Genomic DNA, 6,024 nt, shown 5'->3' on the forward strand with positions numbered 1-6,024 from the left:
CACAACTATATACTTTATATTCATTTTATTTTATCATGATAAAAAGCTATATGACCACAATCAAAACCCCACCCCCACTCATGCGTATTTAGAAATAGAGACAATTCACTTGGATAATAGTCTATATTCATATCAATGTATTATTTATACAATTTTCATGTATTCATAAATACGTCCAGCAAGTGTTTGTAAAAGCTCGTCAGGGGTACAGTTTCTCTGCTTTCAGAGGGGATGTAGCAATGGTTCCAATTTTACAACTTTATAAACATGCATTAGGCTAATATTATTTCTGTATTTCAGTTTATTAAAAGCAAAACTAATCCTTGTTGATTTGCTTTCTCTTTTTTCTGATGAACTTAATGAACTTCTAGTCGCCCCCTCCCTCTCTCGCCGACACACACACGCACGCACGCACGCGCGCCCAAACACACACACACACACACACACACACACACACACACACAGGTATACCATATACAGTATATTTTATGTAGCAGCAGTAGCAGTACGCTTTTGGCTGAATGAGATAGCGTTCTAGGAAATGCATTGCACCATAGAAAAGTTGTTGAGGCAAACTTATTTTATAGATAACACCACGATGACAGCCTATGCTCTGTATTGGACAACTGTATGTATTAATATATAAATATCATCCATATTTTTGAGGTTGTAATCCTAACACTCATATGCAGAAAGAGATGCATATAGGACCCATGTCAGAATTAATTATAGGCAACCATAATCTTGCCTTGATAAAGATCAGTTAAATAGGTCTATGTAATCTTGGAGGAGCACTAAGCAGATCTGATATAGTTTGTCAAAAAAAACTTAAGCTTGTCTCTAATAATAAGCTACCCCCAAAGATGAGCCAACTAGACTATCCTGCATTGATTGTGTTTCAAATGCAGAGGGGGCAGTCTCCCGCTGCGATCAAAGTTGTTAAATTCCATTCGAGTGGGTCTCTCTATTGGTGTGAATAGCAACACTTTTGTTCTTCTACTTGTAAGAGAACTAGGAAATGATTCTTTAGAGCATTTTTTGTCTCGAGATTGTTTCCTCCCCTTGTCACAATTTGCATATAGCCAATAGGTCTTCTGCGCGCGACCGAGGCTTGCCGATTGTTACTGGGCAGACTTCTATTGCATAGGCTAACTTCGGAGCACCAGGGCTGTCCAACTCCTGTAATAATCATTTATCAATTCACACGATTAGCGAATGTTTTTGTACCCATAGCATAGAGGGAAATCGTAAAATGATATCCAACAATCAAGCAATCAAAACATTGGAAAGCAACACTTTCCAAATGGATGAAACCTCCACATCACACAAGTTTTAAAGTTTGAACAAAAAAAACGATTATAAAGAAGTTCTAAACGCTACTACAATATTGATCAAAATTGCTATAACTTGTTTATTACGCAACAATGAGAGTAATATAGCATCGGCTGCAAGTAGGCTACTGTTTCTTAATTGGTTCCATGATAACATGTTATATCATAGCAAAGATGACCTGCGCTTATAGGATAAAGCAATGGATAAAGGAGTAAAAGCTATACCAAACCACACACATGGAGAGAGGACAGGAGGGATATATAGAGAGCCAGCTCTTGCAGAATATACACACCAGTAAAAGGACTATTTAGTGAAAATAACTATGTGTAATAATGAATTGATAATCAAATGACAGACTACATTCTCAATCCCTTTCCATAAGTTATTAAATTCATGAGGATTGTCCCTGGAAGCTCAAGCACCAGTGGGATGTTCTCAGAATCTTGCTTTATTCTCATCCTTCTATTACTAATGTTACAATGCAACTTTGGCACCAATGACCAGGGCTGTAGACTTCCTCAGACATTCTTTATGCAAAGATGTCCTGCCGCAAATTCTTTAAACGTGCTCTTATCTCGTTACGTCCAAAAACAAGGGCAAGAGCAAAATAAGAAAGACAATGTTTGTGTAGTCATCAAAGACAATACGGGAAGTCTTTCAATGAAGGATAGTATAGGCTTTAGCCTACCAGCCTACACATCCAGCAAGTTGCTCGTTGTGTGGCAGCAGTGTATAGGGGGTTCCCACCTGTTCCTCCAGTCCCTGACGCATTTCAACGAATCACTCTGTGATAAATTAATTCCCTCAGCGAAACAGAATAAGCAATCAAAATTCTACATAGTGCAAACCCATCCGCGCCATTATGACTAATCTTGAAGGTTCACATAGGATGCATAAAACTACGCAGAAATAGACTAACATTGAGCCAACATGCACACAATCATGTCCGATAGAAGTTTCCACCTCACCAGACGGGACAGATGCGCCTTGATGGCCATGCGTCTCAACCATGTCCTCGGATGGCAAAGTGCATTTGGTTTGTTATAATGCCCAATAAAATGCATATTTCAACTTATTTCTCATATTTTCTGCTTTCATAACGGTGATTTATTTAAGGCGGTTCATGTTCTGATTGCTTGCATCTCATGACTTGCTCATGCACCTGTCACTGCCAAATGACACACACACACACTGCCATCAGAAATTACTTTTTAATATACATTTCTTGGACAGCAAAAGTTTAACAAAGGGAAAAATAAAGACAGCCAAATGAGCCCATTTGTTATATTCCAACAAAGACAAAAGTTTTTGCTGCAGCTTTATCGAGTTATGGAAGTATGAAAGAAGTATGAACGAACCATGCTGTATTTTGGCGGAGTAATGACGTCATCACAGGCGCTGAGCGTCAAACGCAGAATTGGGCGGAGGCGCATGTTATTTCCCGGATGCATGCAATTAACATGATATCCAATGGGACACACACACACACACACACACACACACACACACACACAAGGCAATTGCAACATTTGTTTCGAACTTTATTCTGAGTTGAAAAGGTTAAAAAAGATATCTCACCTCATAGTGTGAATGCAATGGTTTGTCTCACTCAAAGTTCACTCACTCAAAGGGGCATGATACAGCCCTACATAAGGTTTTGAAATAATGGGAAGATAATGCTAGCATTTGGGCTAGGCTGCATACCAAAAGCACAAGTGGGTTGATGACCAAAACAAGAATTAAGATGCTTTTAAAATGTGTCAAACAAACAGACAGGGGCATTTTTATCAGTGAGGAACCTTATGAGTTTAAAGTTTCAATGCTCCACCTTTTTACATTCACAATTCAGAACATTTACATATTTGAACTGAAAACCATCTAGAATTTCTATACCAACAAACATATGTTGTACTTTCAAATTCATAAATGTTGATAAGTTTATAACATATTTCTGATATTGTTTATCTTCCCTGTGAGCATGTTAACAGATAAATTATACATAAATGAAACAATCATAATGTGTTCATTGGGCTTTTACATGGAACTATATTTGAAACTACTACAAAATAATTATCAAACAGGTTAAAAAAGATATTCTGAAAATAAGGCATTTCCACAATGTTACTAAACTAGGTTGTGTAAAAGTTGGCTGATTTATAGATAACACCAATTATGGCATGTGATAGAAGCATGTTTTGAAAAACATATGAAATGTGGTTACCTATAGATAATTCTAACACACCTGCAGCTATGTGCAACAGCTGCAAGCTGTAATTAGTGCAGTTCTGCAATGAAAAATAACATCTTTCTAACTAGATAATTAACATGAATGAAAAAACAAAAACACATTTTGTTTTTCACTTACAATTAAACAATCGAATAAATGGAACACGTAACTAGATTTTTCTCACATACCATATTAGAGGGCAAAAAGTTAGAAAGTGGCAAATCCACTCTGTAGGTTCTTGGTTTGAATGCCGTTATATCATTTCAGACTGTATGTACAAATAATATATATTATATTTGTCCTTTTATTATGTTTCGTCTTTGAAATTATTTTTAAAAGACTGTGTAAATGTTATTGATAACCTTGTTAATAGTGTTTATAGAATCGGTTGATTGAATATAAATAAATTAAACCATTTAATTATTTATAACATAATACATTAATAAAGTTCACTATTTCATTTCCTAAATTAAGATATATACTAATGTTATTTATAGAAAAAGCTTTTGTTCTCTTATTCCATACTTTTGGCCTGGTGTGAACATTTTTACTGTTTATGTTGTTATAAAAACAGCAATTGAAACCAAAAAAGTGTTGTGTTACATGTGATAACTGAAAAGATGAGAAAATATTCCCCCAAAATGGACAAATAAATAGAACATATTGTTGATGTAAAAAAGATGACCATAAATCAACCATGACAGGGTCAGAAATGTTGAATGACAAAAACCATGTGCATACACTGTAAATCCAATTGATAGGAGGTTCAACCACTCTGCCCCACTCTGTGTTTACATTTGTTCACCATTCACTAACTGCCTCACTGGCTAACTCCAAAAACAGTTAACTGCAAAGGAATGTACTGGTGTAACACACACACCATTCACTCTTACTTATATAAGGTCATTCCAATAGTTCATTAAGACGTTTTAACACTAGGAACTCCCCTGACATTGTCATCTCTAAAATATCATCTATGGAGCATAAAGCAGAACCTTATCAGGCGAGTTATTTTGTTGACACTTAAAGTAATGCAAACTATTTCCTGCATTAACCTGAGCTTGAACATCTGTTATAACTCCCAAGTCTCCTTAGCTTGTCACACACAAGTAACAAAAAATACTACATTACTACTACCATGTAGTAACAACCATGTTAGGAGGTCATGAGAGATCACTTGCTACAAAATATGCTATCATTTATATTCACTACATGTTTCAGTTCAAAACATCTTATGCATGCTTATAATTTTCTTATAACACATGATCAAAGCTCATTACTGAGCTTGTCCTCAGTTATTTTGTTGTGGTTGAACAACTGCAGATGTCTAAGTAAAACAATAACAAAAGAGAAATAACTTAAATCCATCCATACCACAATACCCGGCTGTATGCAATGCTTCACTGATTAGACTTATTTACAGATCATTAATGTTATTGCTGATATCAACAAAGAAGTGCCAATACAACTGTGTGATAATAATGTCCTGTATCTCGTCTAATCGTAGAATACAGACACAGTACAGTTGTTAGGCTATCTAGACAATAACAGACAGAATCAGAAAGCCAGCTAGCCATAACTCAGTCTGCATAACCACCCAACACTGTGCATTTCACACAATCCACATATTCTACTTCAAACGTCACACACCAGATTAGGAACACATACATCCATGTTTGATTCAGCCAAACAGATTCATTTGATTTGATTATATTTTAGACCGCATTTCTCAAAGATGGAATGGCATAACATCACAGCAAAGGAGACCTGCGTTTATAGGTCAGAGCAATGGATAAATGATTAAAAGTTATTCCAAACCACACACTGAGAGAGGACCAGAGGGATATCTACAGAGCCAGCTCCTGTAGAATATACACACCAGTCATGTGACTATTTAGTGAAAATAAGTATGTGTAATAATGGATTGATAAGCAAATGCTACAGACTACATTCTCAATCCCTTTCCATACTCTGACGTGTTTTAGAAACCAAGGGGTTGTCCCTGGAAGCTCAAGCACCTGTGGGATGTTCTCAGAATCTTGCTTTATCCTCACCATTCTATTACTAATGTTACAATGCAACTTTGGCACCAATGACCAGGGCTGTAGACTCCCTCAGACATTCTTTATGCAAAGATGTCCTCCCGAAAATTCTTTCTTATCTCATTATGTCCACATACAAGGGCAAGAGCAAAAGAACAACGTTTATTTGTCATCTCTCGACGTCTTGGGGCAAGGTGAATACCCTCCCTGTTAAAGAGATGAATCGATGCTGCTGACAGAGGTACATGCTTCAGACCTTCTCATATGCTATGTGGGGGTGGTTACAACTGGTTATAAAGTTGCATTAGTCTGGACCTTGTCTCATTTGACCGATATTACAATATTTCCAGGTGGCACAAAAAGCTTGGGAACAGACACAATCAAGATACGGACAAAGAGAAACGAACCACACATAACTGTAGG

This window comes from Coregonus clupeaformis, chromosome 11 (assembly GCF_020615455.1).
Source record: "Coregonus clupeaformis isolate EN_2021a chromosome 11, ASM2061545v1, whole genome shotgun sequence".
NCBI classification, from domain to species: domain Eukaryota; kingdom Metazoa; phylum Chordata; class Actinopteri; order Salmoniformes; family Salmonidae; genus Coregonus; species Coregonus clupeaformis.